The sequence below is a fragment of the Coenobita brevimanus genome, chromosome 10 (assembly GCF_032717465.1).
Source record: "Coenobita brevimanus isolate Jiangsu-jjx chromosome 10, ASM3271746v2, whole genome shotgun sequence".
NCBI classification, from domain to species: Eukaryota; Metazoa; Arthropoda; class Malacostraca; order Decapoda; family Coenobitidae; genus Coenobita; species Coenobita brevimanus.
Genome location: NC_136963.1, coordinates 3,867,001 through 3,885,229, shown reverse-complemented (window position 1 = coordinate 3,885,229; position 18,229 = coordinate 3,867,001).

The window sequence follows — 18,229 nt, the reverse complement described above, 5'->3', positions numbered from 1 at the left end:
GAGTCAGGGAGAGGGCAGAGGAATTGAATGGGGAGGAAAAGGGAGACCCTAGGTAGGGAAGGGGGTGTTGAGACCAGACATTCTATCCAAGATGTATAGAATAAAAGTATATAGGGAAAGGAAAGAAGCTGCGTGATACCTTTATGGGTCTAGTGAAAGCATAAGACTGAACAGACATACAAGGAATGTAGAAGGTGCTGACAATATAATTATGGACTAGATGGGACTTTGTTCAGTGCTGTGAAGGGTATGAATGTGGCCGTTAGGGCGGCAGCATGTGTGGAAAAAGAACTCTATGAATCCTTTACTATGAACGTTGGGACGAAACAGGGATATCTTATGTTCCCTTGGTTATTCTCTCTCTCTCTCTCTCTCTCTCTCTCTCTCTCTCTCTCTCTCTCTCTCTCTCTCTCTCTCTCTCTCTCTCCACATATATATACAGTGTGTGTGTGTGTGTGTGTGTGTGTGTGTGTGTGTGTGTGTGTGTGTGTTCACTAGTAAGATAATATTCTTTCAGTTATGTCAAGCAGTTAGGAAGGAAATTTTCAGAATAAGTCAAAATATAAATAAGCTTTATGAATTTGTTAATCACTGCATATTAATATTTTCATACCAGTTCTGAAAACCTTCAAGTATGGAATAGGTGTGATGAGCAGTGATGGTAGTTTAGAGGATAGAGTGCAAGAGATGGTGCATCAAGGAGGAAAGGTTGTACTGTACATAGAGTGAGAGCAGTGATGCACAATAGGAAAGTGAGCATGGAGGTAAAGAAGTCCCCATTCACTTGAGACATAAGGCATAGGGCACAAAGTCTCACTCACCCTCTGACTCCACCCCATGCAAGCCTCCAGGCAGTGACTCTTTCTCCTCTAAGTATCGTCTGACAGTAACCATTGCTTTGCTCTAACCATGAATTTTGTGGCCAGCTCCTTGGTCTCCTGCAACTCAGGTTGACTCAGATATCACCGTGTGAGCAGGGTCCACCTCATGTAAACACGCCATGTGCCTATATAGCTGGAGTTGGCGTTCACGTGTTATGCTGGTAATAGGCGTGGAGCCAGTCTCATGGATACTCAGCCGGTCATACCAGTGATATCTCATGATTCTGGAAAGGCACTTTGTACCAAAGGAGTCAATTTGCCACGCCAAGTTACAGTTCAGTATCCATGTTTCACAGCCATAAGGTAAGGAAGGGAGCACCAGTATCTTGAACAAATGTTTTCTTTCACCACAAATAACAACAATGCCAAGTATTCAAACTGAGTAAGTCAATAAAACCATAAGAAAAACCAGTATAGTAGGAAACCCCATCATCTTACTTACCATTGTTGTGAACCACACTACCAAGACCAGGTAATTTTCCAGACCATCTATGGCATCACCACCTGCCTGAACAGACGCTACTGCTTCATCCAACAAGCCATCGATGCCTGGATCTTTATCTTGGACCAGGAGACCTTAGGTTTTACTTTGCTAGGATAACTGAGTCACCAGGAAAGTTAGTAACCTTAACACTGGTAACTGATACTCCACAGTGACTCTGACTTACAGCTTGGCCCAGCACCCAATCCATGCAGTGTTGAAAGGTGAGGAGGCAAGGACACATCCCTCTCTCACCCCAGAACTTACTGGAAAAATGCAAGCTGTTACTCCTCCACACTTAAGAACATTCTTAGTGTTTGAATGCAAGCCAGCAATAAACCAGATAATCCCTGTCAATATCCCACAAAGTTACAAGAGTTCCCTAAGTGTTTCCTAACTGACTGCATGAAATGACTTTTGCAGACCGACATGGACTGGTTTTAGTCCCCATCGAAACTCACAATGGTGTTCTACAAGAAGTCAAAATTCCAGGCTCAGGTCAAATGTACCACGTCTTTGGGTAACACGCTGAATTGCTCAGGCCACTGAAACTTTAGCAAATAACCCTGCATGTACATCAAGAGCACGTGACCAAGAACCGTACCTGACACACTTAGCACTGCAACTCCATGGTAGTTACTACAGTCATGTTGGTCTCCTCCCCCCTTCTAGACAGAGATAACCAAACCCCTTGTTCTGTCAGGAGGAATGAATTATCTGAGAGGTGCATGTTAAAATATATGAGGAGAAGGACAGACAGACAGACAGACAAATAAGAAGGTTAAGGAGCATTCTGGTGTGAATGTGGTGCCGAGTTTTAGGAGAATAACCCTAATGTGGTTTGGGTACGTAGAGATAATTGAGAATGAAATGTTGACTAGGAGAATGTAGACCAGGATGAGGGTGAGGGATGGTATGGAAGTGTGTTTGCATATCAGATGTGTGAGTTGGAAGCAGGACAGCCTGATGGAGGAGGACACGGCGACATGGATGGCATTTGGTTTTTGTCCATCCCCTTAACGACTGAGGCATCTGGCTTTAGGTAGACAGATAGAAGGATAAAAATGCGTGCACGTAAATAACTTAATAGACTTGGTGTAATTAATTTAACATTAGCCAATTTCACCCAAATATCCAGCAAGAAAAGACACATACCGCAAGGAAGTGCACAGAACCGACAATTGCCTCCCATTTCTGAGCTGGATATTGCCTAATTTTGCCAGATGTTATTTTGATAGAGTGGGTCAAAAAGTGCTGCATATTGCGTTGGGGCAGATAGTGACAACGGACAATTGAGAGTTTACTGAACTATCTTTCCAGTTCTGTATGAAGAAAATTTACAGCTGGTGAAATACAGTGAAAACTCTATCTCCATTAGTGCGTGTTTCAGATGGTTCAATTATCCCCCCTGTATTCGTCCGTACAAAGCTGTCCTCGTGTGGCCATGCATTTACTCTTTGACCCGTCTGTACATCCTTCCCCTCCTAACACATTCCTTCCCCTTCTGTCTTATTCTCCCTTTCTATACCTTCACCAGAACACTTCGCCTTGAACTCTGTCTACACGTTGAAGCTTTGAGACAGAGGAAGAGATAACAGACAAAAGATTGGGAAGAAAACAGGGATAGTTTTTAAAAATGAGTTAACGTTAAACACATGAAGTATTAAAGTTGGTATGTGGTGAAGGAAGATGGTTAGGCATGTTAGACGGAGCCAGGGTTTGTATTTACCGAAGTTGTGAGGTGCTGGGTGGTGAAGGAAGGATGAGAGAGAGAGAGAGAGAGAGAGAGAGAGAGAACAATAAATTGACAGACAGACAGAAAGACAGGCAGACCGACAGATAGAGGAAGAGATGAGAAAGAAGAAATATACGCTATATATTATAATCTATTTCCTCATCTGATAAATTACCAATATGCCGGGAATCGAACCCGGGACTCTCAGGTGAGAGCCAGGCAGCATACCACTACACCACGACCAGGTAAATGTTAACTCACGTTGTCACAGTCTTGTAACCAACGTCCCTCCGCCCCCACTGTGGGCCTGAAGAGGGTGAGTTAACCCCCTGGCACTCGGGCAAGTAGATGCTTTTAATCTATCCCAAGCACTTACGGCAAGTCAGAATGAAGAGAGAAACCTGTACTGTACACAGGAAAAATCATCTGATAAATTACCAATATGCCGGGAATCGAACCCGGGACTCTGAGGTGAGAGCCAGGCAGCATACCACTACACCACGACCAGATAAAAGATAACTGTCGTTGTCACAAGCATCTACTTGCCCGAGTGCCAGGGGGTTAACCCATCCTCTTGATGCCCACAGTGGGGGCGGAGGGACGTTGGTTACAAGATTGTGACAACGTAAGTGAACATTTACCTGGTCGTGGTGTAGTGGTATGCTGCCTGGCTCTCACCTGAGAGTCCCGGGTTCGATTCCCGGCATATTGGTAATTTATTAGATGATTTTTCCTGTGTACAGCACAGGTTTCTCTCTTCTATCTCCTCATCTCTCTATCTAACATATATATATGTTTATATCTATCAGTCTATCTGTCTATCTAAATATCTATCTATCTATATAGACAGATGAATAGATAGATATAAAGATATATTTATAAGAGAGAGAGAGAGAGAGAGAGAGAGAGAGAAGTAAATGTAGTTGATGTTATTGTTCTTGTAAGTTTTTGAACCTAAAGAGAGAAAGACACAGAAAGAGACAGAAAGAGAAATAGAAAACGAGAACAAAAATGAAAGAGAGGAAGACAGATAAACAAGGAGAGAGACAGAGACAGACAGACTGACTGAAACAAAAGGGTGTTGTACAGAATTATGGCAGTAATTTAGACAGACAGACAGACAGACAGACTGACTGAAACAAAAGGGTGTTGTACAGAATTATGGCAGTAATTTAGACAGACAGACAGACAGACAGACTGACTGAAACAAAAGGGTGTTGTACAGAATTATGGCAGTAATTTAGACAGACAGACAGACAGACAGACTGACTGAAACAAAAGGGTGTTGTACAGAATTATGGCAGTAATTTAGACAGACAGACAGACAGACAGAGAGACTTACAGACATACATAAACAAAGATAGACAGAGAATCATAAATCAGTTAGAGAGAGAGAGAGAGAGAGAGAGAGAGAGAGAGAGAGAGAGAGAGAGAGAGAGAGAGAGAGAGAGAGAGAGAGAGAGAGAGAGAGAGAGAGAGAGAGAGAGAGAGAGAGAGGTATTTTTCAAAGTTGTGAGGTGATAAGTAAATGGTGAAAGAAGGTTGATTTGAGAGAGAGAGAGAGAGAGAGAGAGAGAGAGAGAGAGAGAGAGAGAGAGAGAGATGGTTTGTATCTATCAAAGTTGTTAACTAATTTGCTGGATAAACAAGTCAGCCTAGCGGTTTACCAGGATCACAAATCAAGTTGTTTTTCAAATATGTATATATTATTAATGCCGATTAATTTACCTTTACAATGCCAGCCTGAAGCGGTTCACTGGTCAGCTGAGTCCAGCACAGGCTGCACAGTTACCCTCTACTATCACAGAACTGTGGTTGGCTGTGAGGGACGACTCACAGGCCATGGTGATTCCCCACCTGCACCGCCTCACACACCTGAAGCACCTCGGTAAGTGCCCTTCCTATCACCTCACCCTCCCTTCCTATGCCCTTCCTATCACCTCACCCTCCCTTCCTATGCCCTTCCTATCACCTCACCCTCCCTTCCTATGCCCTTCCTATCACCTCACCCTCCCTTCCTATGCCCTTCCTATCACCTCACCCTCCCTTCCTATGCCCTTCCTATCACCTCACCCTCCCTTCCTATGCCCTTCCTATCACCTCACCCTCCCTTCCTATGCCCTTCCTATCACCTCACCCTCCCTTCCTATCACCTCACCCTCCCTTCCTATGTCCTTCCTATCACCTCACCCTCCCTTCCTATCACCTCACCCTCCCTTCCTATCACCTCACCCTCCCTTCCTATCACCTCACCCTCCCTTCCTATCACCTCACCATCCTTTCCTATCATTTCAACCTCCCTTCCTATCACCTTACCCTCCCTCTCATCACCTCATCTCCCTCCCTCCCCAACAATCACCTCACACTCCATCCCTTCCCATCAGCTCAACTTCCCTCCCTCCTCCCATCACCGCACCCTCCCTCCCTCTCTCTCTTCCCATCACCTCACCCTCCCTCCCTCTCTCCCTTCCCATCACCGCACCCTCCCTCCCTCTCTCCCTTCCCATCACCTCACCCTCCCTCCCTCTCTCCCTTCCCATCACCTCACCCTCCCTCCCTCTCTCCCTTCCCATCGCCTCACCCTCCCTTTCCTCTCATCACGTCATCCTCACTCCCTCCCATCTTATCAACTCATCCTCGCTCCCTACTCTTTCATCACCTCACCCTCCCTCACTTTACTCCCATCACCTCACCCTCCCTCCCTCCCGTCCCATCACCTCACCCTCCCTCCCTCGTGTCCCATCACCTCACCCTCCCTCCATCGTGTCCCATCACCTCACCCTCCCTCCATCGTGTCCCATCACCTCACCCTCCCTCCCTCCCGTCCCATCACTTCATCCTCCCTCCCTCCCGTCCCATCACCTCATCCTTCCTCCCTTCCCCTCACCCTCACCATGCCTTCACTTTCATGTTAATTCCTTTTCTTTTCATTAGCATTAATCAGCAGCCACACTTCTATGGCTAAAATATTCCCCTGACTGATATACTCTTACAAACCACCACACTCCACCACCACCACATTCCCGTTACCATAATACCAGTACCAATTGTACCATTGCAATTTAATTTTCACATTTTATCTAATGCTATTTCACTCTCATTACCACTATACCTAGCACCACGCATGTTCCCCCTCTGCTGGTGTAGTTTGGTAGCAAACCTATCCATTACATTTCCTTCTTATTCATCACTTTGATTATATAGGTTTAGTTTTTTTCTCACTCACATTTCTCTTCTCTTACTTCAAATGAGTCCTCTTTTTAACATTATCACGTCTGTTGGCATATTTTCATTATCTTCTCTAGTTGCAGTGATTTTCTCAACATCATAAATCATTACTGTATTCCCTGCCATCCTCCTCACTCCATTATTCTTCTTCCTTCCATTATTTTCTTCCTCCTGTTCTCCCCTTTGACCAACTCCTTCTCCAGTAACGGGTCCTGCAGTTGATGTGAGTGCACTTTGTTCCTGTGAGGCACCATAGCTTCCCTGTGCAACTGTCACCATTCATAATTATATCATCCCATGTTGTAATCACTGGTCTCCTTCAGGCGGGAGGAAACAATTTAATATTCATCAGGCAGATATTAGGCAATGTCACAGCAGCACATTTTCTAGCAACTTTTTTGGGGGAGGCATCTTTTTTTTTTTTTTTCTTATGAATTTAACGGGTTGTGCTTATCAGTGCTCTAGTGTCCACGGCTGGCAGCTCTCTTCTAATTTACACAAAGGAGGATAACTGCAATGTTCATGTTTGGATAATCAATGAACTAATATTAACTTTTTCTTTCTGTGATTCTCTACATTAATCAATAGGTAAATTACAGGATATACATGACGAAAAAAGTTTGGTTTGCACAAACTGCACATAGCTAACAGTAAGTCATATGTGTTGCCTACGTGTCAACTGGGCTGGTGGAGGGTTAGTGTCCCTCCCTGGAAAAGAACTAAAAGTCAAGCAAAATGTCTCGGGCACAGAATAACTTACAGGTGACAGCCAAGGACTGAACAAAGGACATGTTGAGGATCTTTACGTGGAATGCAAGGGGCGCGAATGATGAGGTGAGAAAAAGAGACCTTGTCCAGGTGCTTGAGGATCCAAAATTGGATCTATGTGGATAGACTGAGACCAGATGGAGACGTGAGAGTGTGAGAGAGTGGGAGTATGCATGGGGAATATGTGCGGGAGTAGAAGAGACTGAGAGGGCAACGGAGGGTGTATGTATTGTTGTGTGCAAGAGATGGAAGGACAGTATAAGAGAGTATGAATCAGTTGGTTCAAAGATTGTGTGGATAAGATTGAAAGTAGGGGTTCAAGCGTGGGCGATTATGTGTGTATATGCACAGACAGAAGACCGTGCAAGTAGAGTGAAAGAAGAGTTCTGGGCAAATGTGGAAGCATGCATGGAAAAGTTTGGAAGGAATGAGAGAATGTTCTTGAATGTAGATGTGAATGGAATAGTAGGGAATGTGAAGGTGGATGGAGTAGTTGTTGAGTGGGGTGTGCCTGCAGGAGTGGATGAGAATGGCAGTGCTCTGGTGGACATTTGTATAGGGAAGGGGTTGGTGATAGCTAACACTCTCTTCAGGCTCAAAATGATTCACAGGTATACATGGCAAGTGATGAGAAGAGTGTGTGGTGAACTGGATGAACAGAAAGCAATGATGGATTATGTGTGTGTGTGGATGTGAGAATGATAAGATATGTGCTGGAGAGGAGAACATATGAGAAGGTTGGAAATGTTGACTCTGACCACCGTGGGTAGTGTTGAGAGTCGAGGTACAAATGTGAAGGATGATGAGATGGAAAAAAAGCCAGGAGGAAGCAGCACATACGAAGAGGATGGAAAGGTTGCAGGAGGATTTAAAAGAAAAATAAAATAAAATAAAAGGCAGAATATAAGACAGAAGAGGAGGAGCAATTCAGTAAAAATGACGTGGAACAGATAAGGGAGGTGGAAGATGTGTGCAAGGTATTCACAGAAGAACTCTGTGCAGCATATGAGGTGGTGTGTGGGGTGAAGGGAAGATAGAAGGGGATGCAAAGAACAGCAAGGTGGAATGAAAAGGTGAGACAAGCTGTGGCACAAAAGAAGAAAGCATACAGTGAGTGGATGGGAAGCACAGGCATGGAGGAAGTTGAGAGACGGAATAGAGATTTATATGTATATAAGAGGAGAGAGGTGGAAAGAATAGTAAAAGAGAGTAAACAGAAAGTGGATGAAGAGGTTTGGAAGGAATTTGAGTGTAAAATGGGGAGAATGTAAGAAAATGTTCTGGAAGGAGGTTGTAGGGGAATGAAAGATTAAAAATGGCAGATTACTGGTGGAGATGAGAGAAAAAGGGAGCAGACTGAACAATTTAAGGAATTACTAAACGCAAAGAATGAAAGCAACGCGAGTACAAATGGCTGGGGAATGGCTGGGAGAAGGAGTGAGATGAGATGGAAAGATGAGATTTGTACAAATGCAGTAGTGGAAGCAGTGAAGAAGTCAAAATGGGGATAGCCCCAGAAATTGATGGGGTGTGTAGTGAAATGCCGAAGGATGGGGAAGAGACAGTAGTAGAATAGATATGGAAGATGTGCAGATTGGCCTGGGAGGAAGGTAGAGTCCCAGATGATTGGGAGCCAGGTATAATTATTCCCCTGTACAAAGGTAAAGGGAAAAAGGAAATCTGTGGTAATCATGGGCATTTGTCTTCGTAGTGTAAAAGGAAAAGTATATGGTAGGATACTTATTGACAGAGTTAGGGAAATAACAGAGGAATTAGTGAGAGAAGAACAGGGAGGTTTCAGGAAAGGAAGAAGTTGTGTTGATCAGATATTCATTCTAAGGTCTTTAGTGGAAAAGTTTTTAGAGAAGGGAAAGAAGTTGTATGTGGTCTTCATGGATTTGGAGGAAGGATATGACGAAGTGGATAGACAAGGAATGGGTAAAATAATAAAAATATATGAAGTAAATGTGAAGATGTTGAATGCTGTGAAGAGTATGTATGATGGTGCTTGGGCTGCGCTGCATATGGGTGGTGAACTGAGTAAATATTTCCATCTGAATTTTGGATTGTAACAGGGATGTATCATGTCTCCATGGTTGTTTAATTTGTATATAGATGAAGTTACGAAAGTGATAGATGGTAGGGCAGTGGATGCTGGAGTGGCCCTCATGAGAGAGTGCAGTGTTTGGAAATTTCCTCTTCCGGTGTTTGCAGATGACACTGTATTGTTAAGTGATGACAATGGGGAACTGCATGAACTTGTGAATGAGTTTGGGAGAGTATGTCAGAAACAGAAGTTTGGAAGGAATTTGAAGAGGAAAGATGTGGTCTTCCAGAAAAATTAAGTTGCTGAATGCAAAGTGACGCTGGATGATGAAGAAATGCAAAATGTGAGTGCATTTAAGTACTTGGGTAGTGCAATGAGTAAGGATGGAAGTTCAGAGGATGAAGTGCTTGAAATGTTACAACAAGGAAGAAAAGTTGTTGGTTCATTGAAAGCTGTGATTATTAGGGGAAGTAAGCATGGAAGGTAAAAATTTCTCCATGACAGTATTGTGATACCCACTCTAAAGTATGGAAACGAAGCTTGGGCCTTGCTGAAAGGACACAAGTCAAGAGAGAGAGCAATGGAAATGAGTTATTTGAGAGGAGCTTGTGGAGTTACATGGAGAAATATACTAACAAATGAGGAAGTCAAGGAGCTTTGTGGTGTGTATGTTTTAGAAAGCGTTAGGAAAAATGCACTGAAGTAGTTTGGCCATCTGAAAAGAATGGACAGCGAGAGACTAACGAGGAGGGCGTATGTGAATGTGATGGAGGGGAGGAGAGGGAGGAGGAGACCGAGGATGAGGTGGAGGGAAGGAGTGAAGAGGCGACATGGAGGTGATCTGTTTGTGGCCACCCCTTACAGTATTAGGGCGTCTGGCTATTGGTAAACAGATAGACAGAAGTCATTTGATATCAGTACTTTCAGCATCTCAACACCCATACCATACAAGACAGTAGCTGTAACCGGACCTCCTCTTCTTAATTTATTAAACTGTTATCTGACACTGGATGCTAATACCTGATAAATCACATGTTAGTTTATTGTGCCCAGAAATTATATAACATTCTTTTCTGGCCAATTTCATGGATAATTAAGTCAATTTTACATTATGAGATGCCGTTATGTATCTAGCTCTGTCTATTTAATGGTATAATGCAACTGCAGTAACTAAATAGCAACCCAATCCTTCTGTATCATTATAATTTATTTACAAACAATAACAACCATGCTTTATTGGAAACAAATGTATATGTTTGCTTTTAGTTACGTTCATTTTCACAGTTTCCAGCACACAGAGCAAACTGTGGCAAAGCTAACTAACAGGAAACATGTCATTTTGTTTTATTCTCCTTCACTGTATGTAGGCCTAACATTCTACCATTATTGCATTTTTTTTCCTTTCCTGTGGTTGCTTGTAGGTCATTATTATTATGAAATGATTCAATAACATTTATAAATGAACAAATAAATGGGTGGCTTCTTTGACCCTCGATGGTATGTAAATTAGCTTAAATTCACTAATGTTTATTAGTACTTAATACTAATTATACAATTGTCCATCTATTGCCAGATGCCTTATACCCGTAAGGGGTGGCCACAAACAAAGCTCCATGTCACCCTGTCCCCCGCCATTTCACTGCCCTCCACCCAGCTCACACCCCTCTCATATACCTCTCCACTTCATCCCTCCATCTCATCCTCGGCCTCCCCCTCCCTCTCTCTCCATCAATCTCGCTCACAAACACTTTCCTCGTTAATCTCTCGCTCTCCATCCTCTCTACATGGCCAAACCACCTCAATGTATTTCTCGTAATGCTTTCTACCACATCCACATCCACATCACAACGCTCCTTCACAAGTGTACAGGAATATGTTGACATACTGTACCTCAGCATTATTTACTACATTTTCATCCAGTAGTTACAATGTAAGTAACCAACAGGATAATTTTTGCCATCATCAGTACATAATCTCTCAGTTATCCATCATCACAATATCTGGCGCTTTCCACATGGCTCTGTTAATACAGTATCCTTTGAAATTAGGCAATATCGGTCACAGAAACAGGATGGGACGCAATTTGCTGTACTATGCCTTTTTCGGCGGTAATGTGTATCATCCAGGTCAGACATGGGACCCAGTCGGCGCAAGGGCAGTCCCGCAGTACAGCGACACACTCCAGCAAATCACAATGCATTGCGGGAGCAGCCCATCCCTTCCTATCCCTATATGTCCAGGGAAGAGGGGAGGAAGGCAACGAAACGAGCTCCACCCGCCTCTACCCCAGCTCACAACCCTTCCCCACACCCCTACCCATGCCCCCCCCACCCGTCATTCGTAACTGGCAGTTACATCTCAAGCTGACCTCATCATTAACAGTCTTGCTCACACTACAGTTACACAAACATAAAACACAAGGATATGTAAAAAGTATATAACATAACTATCAACATGCTAGAAATTAATGCATTATAACATTGACAGTCAAACAAAAACGTTAACAACGGCCATCACAGGCCTCATGCACTGGGTGCACTGCTATGTACACACACACACACACACACACACACACACACACACACACACACACACTTGAGCATATAAGCTGTATATCTAACCCTGTCCACTTATACACTTATGACTCCACACTTCACCATTCCATTAGCTTTCCGCAGTGTCCATCTCAGCAGTTACTTCGACACACAAGGGATGAGGCTGTGGCACATCTAATGTCTAACTTGGCTCATATCTCTGATTAAGGTAAAAGTAATCTTGTCTTTAATGCTTCAAAAACTCAGTCCTTACATCTTACAACCTGTCAAAATCTTCCACAGGTGTGTCCTCTAATTTTTAACAATACAGAATCCAACTCAATCCTGCATCATCTTAGAACATACTTGGGGATTCATCCTCTTGGGATTTATCTTGGAAAGATCATATTGCCACTCTTGTAAAATCGGCTTCTAAGAGATTAGGTGTGCTAAGCCAACTCTGTTCTTTCTTTACCTCTGCACAGTTGTTGACTTTATACATGAGCTTTATTGCTCTTTTGTAGAGTACAATTCTTAAGTGTTGGGAGGCCCCCCACATACAGCTCTACTCAGCAAGGTGGAGTCAAAGGGTTTTCGTCGCATTAACTCTCCTCCTCTTACTAGCTCCTTTCAACCCCTGTCTCTTCGCCGCACTGCTGCAGCTTTATCTCTTTTTCTGTCGTTACTTCAATGGTCACTGTTCCTCTTAACTGTCTGCATGCATCCCTCCACCTCTACGGCGGCCACGTAGCATTCATCTAGCAACAAACTTTCATCCCTTTTTTGTCCAGTTCTCTAGTGCAAGAGTTATTCATTACTCGCAGTCCTTCATATATGCAACTGGTCAACTCTGGATCTGTCTCCCTCTGTCTATATTTCCTACCATGATCTCCAGTCCTTCAAACGCAGTGTGTCCAGGCATCTCGAAATGAACAGATTTTTAATTTGGACCTGTTAACTTGTTTTTTTTTTTTTTTTTTTTATCTTGTAAGAAACAATCTTGCAGGTTTCTGGTTTTTGGTTCCTTCTTCCTTGCATTAGAAAAACATACACACATGCACAAAAATAAAAACACATACACACAAACGCAGACTCACACACATACAAACACATACACACAAATGTATGCACATACTGACACACACACACACACACACACACACACACACACACACACACACACACACACACACACACACACGAGACGAAGCACCTGCAGGAGATACCGAAACCGGCTTTGAAAAATGTTTCAGACAGTGGAAAGAACGCTGGGTTACATGTGTCATGTAAGAAGGGGCCTACTTTGAGGATGATTAGTGTCCTGGCGCAACAGGTTAGCTATTTATATTTTTACTGAACAGGCCTCGTGTTTATATATATATATATATATATATATATATATATATATATATATATATATATATATATATATATATATATATATATTGTTACATAGCCTATGATTTCATCATCCTTTGTGTAATTTTAACGCACAGTATGCTGCATGTTTGATCACGAGCGTGTTCTGCCTCAGTCCCCCCCTTCTACCGTTATAGTAGAGTAAGTCGTTCTCTCTGTTGTCCAGAGCGGGATTGTGAACTCTATGTCCCCATGGCTTCATTTGCGCGTCCCTCTTACAAGTTGTGTCAGGCTCTGCCGGCCCCTATATAATGAGCTCAGTCTCAGCATCATTGCCACTTAGATCTGCTCCTCATTTTGTTCACATCTCTGTCCTCCCCTGTACAGATATTATTATTGTGAGTGCTCAAGAAGTCTCCAACCATCTAGCAGCTGTGTGTAATTTGAGTATAACTGTTGTTGCATTTTTTCTTGTACTGTATAGCATAAGTTTAATTTGTAGGCCTAGTGAAGTTTTTGTAATTCGTGTGGGGTTCTTTATGTCAGTCATTTTTGATAATAGTTTGTATCTGTAATTATTTATCTGGCATTCACTGAGTATTATCTGGTATCTCATTTTATCAGGGCTGACTTAGATAAATTTACTCTTGCTAATTTTGTGTTAATAGAGGCTATTGCAGTTAACCATATATTTAACCTGTTTTTGCCATTACATTATCCTTATGAGTCCTGAATGTTTAGTTGTTAGTTTGTGCATTAAACTTTAACTTGTAATTTTACCTAACTCTTTTGTTTTGAACCTGGAACTTTACGGGACAGTAGTGACTCTTCGTATTCTCACTTAAAGTGTACGTTATCTTTCTCTGTTCCGTAACATAAATTTGGCGACCTCATATCAGGATATTCAGGATATTATCATAAGGATATTGTTTGATATTTTGTGACTGTGATATATTCATGATGGCTACTATTTCTACACTTGATGAAGCCAGGGATTTTTTGTCAAATGTGCAAACAGTGTGTGATATAGAAAACAGAACAAAGAATGAACTTAAGATTGTTGCTCAACAATTGGGATTTGTTGTTCGCTCTCATCAGTCTAAAGATCAGATTGTTGCCATGATTAATGAAAGCTTGTTCAATGTAACTCCTCCAAATGAGCAAACGCAGATTGAATTAGCTAAGTTACAGCTAGCCCTGCAGGAGGCTCGTGTGAAGGAAGCTGAATTTCAAGCACGTGCTAAGGAGGCTGATGTTAAGGAGGCAAATGCTCGTATTGAAGAGGCACAAGTACAGGCTCAGGCACAAATTGAACTTGCCAGGATTCAGGCAGACCATGAGTATCGCATGAAACAAGGTGGAACTGGATCATCTTGCTCTGATGATTTTGATGTGGCTAAAAATGTTAAACTTGTCCCTCCTTTTAATGAATCTGATTTAACAAAGTATTTTCAGTTGTTTGAGAGGGTAGCTACAGGTTTTAATTGGCCTAAGGAGTATTGGCCAGTACTCCTTCAAACTGTTCTCACCGGTAAAGCTCAAGTAACTTATGCATCTTTGCCTCAGGATCAATCTGATAATTATGATGTAGTTAAGAGCTTGATTCTTAAGGCCTATGAGCTTGTTCCTGAAGCCTATAGAGTAAAATTTAGGACAACTTACAAGCAAGATAAGCAATCCCATGTTGAGTATGCAAAAATCAAAGAAGATCTGTTAGAGCAGTGGTTAAATTCTAAGAATGTGGATTCTGATTTTGATAAATTTAAGCAGATGATTTTGCTGGAGGATTTCAAAAGGTGTATTAGTAAAGATGTAAGCCTATATCTTGATGAGAAAAGAATAGATAATTTGTCTGATGCTGCAGTTTTAGCTGATGAATATGTTCTCACTCACAAGAGATATTTTAGAGGAAAAAGGAAAGCTGAGAGTCAGTACGTTGCCTCTACTCAGAGTACAGGTAACAGGAAAGAGAATAAGGATGATGTTTCTCAGGAAGTAAATACCAGCTCCACCTCTAGATTTCAGAAAAGTAAATGTACTTATTGTAGTAAGCTTGGTCATACTACGGAGAGATGTTTCAGGAGACAGCGTGATGTGAACAAAAAGGAGTCTTTAAATATTCAGTCAATTGGTCTAGTGTCCACTCTTGAGAGTTCCCAGAATTCTTTAACTGAGTTAACTGAACCTGCTTTGAGGGGTAACTTAAATTCTCATGATGGAGCTCCTCTTTTGAGCAGTAACGTGGGTGACACTCTCAAGAGTTCATGTGCTAATTTCCTGTCTGATGGTTTTGTCAGTCCTCTGGACAGTAATGACAGGAAATCAGTTCAAATATATCGTGATACAGGTGCTTGCCAATCCCTTATGCTGACCAGTGTTCTAGGCTCTAATTTTAATTCCTCTGATGAAACTGTAATCCTACAAGGTGTAGGGAATAATTACTTCTCTGTTCCTCTGTGCAGAGTGAATTTAGAGTCTGGTTTTGTTAATGGTTCTGTTATGGTTGGGTTGGTTGAGACACTCCCAATGTCATGTGTAACTTTCTTACTTGGAAATGATATTGGTGGAAGTCAAGTGTGTCCAGCTCCTCAGTTGTCTAGTGAGCCAGTGGCTGTGTCCCGTGATTGTGATGTCCCTGATGTGTTCCCTGCATGTGCTGTCACTAGGGCTAAGTCTAAAGTTACTGGTGATTTAGAGGATAATGATGATGATGATGTTATCCTAGCTGACACTTTTCTTGCTAATTTGGACCACTCACCAGATGAGGCAGTACCCCGTAGTGTTGATAATTTGTCTCGTCAAGAGTTGGTTGAGTTGCAGGTTGCTGACCCTGAGTTGAAAGGTCTAGCTAACTCTGCTTACAGTGAAGAAGAGTCAGCCGGTGCTTCTACTTGTTATTATGTAAAGTCAGGAGTACTTATGAGGAAGTGGAGACCCCCAACAGCATCAGCCGACTGTGAATGGGAGGTTGTACATCAAGTTGTCATCCCTCGTGTTTGTAGGCAGGATATCATTCGAGTGGCTCATGATTCCAGTTTGGCAGGACACCTTGGAGTGAGGAAGACTGTGGCACGCATTTTGAAACACTTCTACTGGCCAGGTATCTTCAGGGATGTTTCCTGGTATTGTAAGTCTTGTCACACCTGTCAAGTTGTGGGGAAGTGTAATCAGACCGAAAAGGTTGCACCTCTAGTTCCCATTCCTCCTTTTGAGGCGCCTTTCACCCGTGTGTTGGTGGATATTGTGGGCCCTCTTCCTAAGACTTCTTCAGGATTTTCTTATGTGTTGACCATGATTGATATGGCTACTCGTTATCCTGAAGCCATTCCACTTAGAAATATCTCAGCAAAGAACGTGGTTAAGGAAATGCTAGGGTTCTTCACAAAGTTTGGTCTGCCTAAGGAGGTACAGTCAGACCGGGAAGTAATTTCATGTCAAACGTTTTCAAGCAGTCTCTGAAAGAGTTGGGCATCACCCAGATCACGTCTTCAGCTTACCATCCCCAGACCCAAGGAGCGTTGGAGAGATATCATCAAACACTCAAATCGATGCTCAAGAAATACTGTTTGGAACATCAGAAAGACTGGGATAAAGGTCTTCCATTCGTTGTGTTTGCTGCAAGAGAATCTCCAAATGAATCACTGGGCTTCTCACCTTTTGAACTACTGTTTGGCCATGAAGTAAGAGGACCCCTTAAGTTACTCAAGGAATGCTGGCTGTCGGAGGAAGATGACGTCAACCTGCTGGAGTATGTGATGAATTTTAAAGAACGGCTGTCCACTGCTTTACAGCTGGCGAGAGAGAATTTAGGAGCTGCTCAGGAGAAGATGAAGACTTGGTATGATAAGAAGTCCAGGTTACGCCACTTTCAGCCAGGAGATCAGGTTTTGATTCTGCTACCGGTGCATGGGCAACCTCTTCAAGCCAAGTTTAGTGGTCCTTATTTCGTGGAGAAGAAACTCAGTGATGTCAGCTATGTCATCGCCACACCAGATCGTAGAAAGAGCAAGCAACTATGTCACATCAACATGCTAAAGTTATATCACAGGCGGGACGAAAATAATCCAGTCTGCACTGTAGCTGTTCCACCCGAGTCTGCAAGTGAAGCTCTCCCATGCAGTATGAGCCTGAGTGATAGTTTGGGGAAGAATCCTGATATCATGAATGATCTCCAGACTAAGCTTTCTCATCTACCTCCCAAGGAAAGGCAGGAGTTTTCGGCGTTACTGCAGGAGTACCCGCAAGTGTTCCGTGCCACTCCAGGAAGAACCACTGTGTTGATGCATGATGTCGATGTTGGAGACGCAAAGCCAATTAAATTGCCTCCTTACCGTGTGAACCCAGTGAAAGTTCCTCTCATCCAGAAGGAGCTTGGCTACCTGTTGGACCACAAGATGATTGAGCCCTGTCAGAGCGAGTGGAGTTCTCCTGTCACTCTAGTCCCTAAGCCAGGTGGGTCACAGAGGTTTTGCATCGACTACAGACGTGTTAATCAGATAACCAAAACAGACACTTACCCTCTCCCTCGTGTGGAAGATTGCATAGACAAGATCGGAAAGGCTAGATACATAAGTAAGCTTGATTTGTTAAAGGGATACTGGCAAGTACCTATGACTGAACGTGCTAGGGAGATCTCATGTTTTGTAACATTAGGAAAGACCTTTGCATGGTCTGTAATGCCTTATACAGATTGTTTTAGAGTAATAAGAAATTTCCTTTGTAAATTTCTTTTTTCTTTGTGGGGAGGTGTTACATAGCCTATGATTTCATCATCCTTTGTGTAATTTTAACGCACAGTATGCTGCATGTTTGATCACGAGCGTGTTCTGCCTCAGTCCCCCCCTTCTACCGTTATAGTAGAGTAAGTCGTTCTCTCTGTTGTCCAGAGCGGGATTGTGAACTCTATGTCCCCATGGCTTCATTTGCGCGTCCCTCTTACAAGTTGTGTCAGGCTCTGCCGGCCCCTATATAATGAGCTCAGTCTCAGCATCATTGCCACTTAGATCTGCTCCTCATTTTGTTCACATCTCTGTCCTCCCCTGTACAGATATTATTATTGTGAGTGCTCAAGAAGTCTCCAACCATCTAGCAGCTGTGTGTAATTTGAGTATAACTGTTGTTGCATTTTCTCTTGTACTGTATAGCATAAGTTTAATTTGTAGGCCTAGTGAAGTTTTTGTAATTCGTGTGGGGTTC